Consider the following 1,150-nt stretch of genomic DNA (forward strand, 5'->3'; position numbering starts at 1 on the left):
ACTCCAGTAGCAGGTGTAGGCGGGCACCAGGGAGACGCTGGCCGCGCGGCGCAGGCCCTCAGTCCCGACTCCGAGTCCCGGGGGAGCCGGCGGCAAGGCGGCGGCGACCTCGCGGCCCCGGCGCCTGCGCGGTAAACCCGCGGAGGGCTCCAGCCCTGGGTCGCTTTGCGCACGACCGTCCCGCCCCCGCTGGCGCGGCCGGGCGCCCTGTCGTTTCTGCTGCGCGCTCGGGGCGCGGGCGGGAGTGTTCGGGAGCTCGTCCTGCTTGTGCCGCGGAGCGCTGGCTGCGGCAGGTCCCGAAGCACCGGAGGAGCGGCCTCACACCGGGGTGGGAAGAGTGGAAATGTGCGGCATTGACGCTCACCGAAATCAGGTCGTGAAACCCTACTAATTTGACCGGCGCCACAGAGACTGAATGAATACCTTTACCAGAAAAGGGATCCTCGGCTGGGGGATGTAGCTCAGTGGTAGAGCGCGCGCTTCGCATGTGTGAGGTCCCGGGTTCAATCCCCGGCATCTCCAAACAGCCGTTATCCTTTTTTTTTTTCCTAGCACAGAAAACTACACGTAGACCTTTTGCTCACAGAACAGTAGGGCGTCCAAGAACAATCTAACAGTGAGGCAGAGAAACAACAGCGAAGCCCAGGGAAACGGCCTTTTAAGTTGTAAGTAAAAGCGAAACCGGAAATTGCCCCGATACCTCTTTCCTTGTTTGCATAAAACCAACTTTTGGGTATGGTTACCGTTGAACTTGCTTTGGGATCCTAACTTACACAGTTAGAAAGTAAAGTGAAAAGTGAGGTTGCATTGGCCGGGAATCGAACCCGGGCCTCCCGCGTGGCAGGCGAGAATTCTACCACTGAACCACCAATGCTCACAGGAGGAAGTGCTTCCCATATTTCAATAGAAGAGATATTTCCACGTGTGCGCTGATTCGCTTCTGTTTGTAATTATATGTTTATGTATTCAATATTAAATAAAGCAGTGGAATCTGTAATTAAATAATTATCATAAAATATTGGGAAAACATTCAGATTGACAAAAAATCCAATCCTATTAACTTCTGTTGAACTTTATTAAGTGATTCTTCTGAAGCTGATCGCGGTGAAGCAGGCAAATGCAAATTTTGTTATGTGTATACAGGATTACA

General features: G+C 53.0%; 2 non-coding genes across 2 annotated transcripts; one reads left to right on the top strand and one right to left on the bottom strand.

Annotated features, from left to right (window-relative positions):
* Window positions 1-450: 450 nt before the first annotated feature.
* TRNAA-CGC lies at window positions 451-522 on the top strand. The gene has a single exon. It is a non-coding gene; the product is annotated as a tRNA-Ala (tRNA).
* A 281-nt stretch (window positions 523-803) lies between these two features.
* TRNAG-GCC lies at window positions 804-874 on the bottom strand. The gene has a single exon. It is a non-coding gene; the product is annotated as a tRNA-Gly (tRNA).
* Window positions 875-1,150: the final 276 nt, after the last annotated feature.

This window comes from Leopardus geoffroyi, chromosome C1 (assembly GCF_018350155.1).
Source record: "Leopardus geoffroyi isolate Oge1 chromosome C1, O.geoffroyi_Oge1_pat1.0, whole genome shotgun sequence".
Taxonomy (NCBI): domain Eukaryota; kingdom Metazoa; phylum Chordata; class Mammalia; order Carnivora; family Felidae; genus Leopardus; species Leopardus geoffroyi.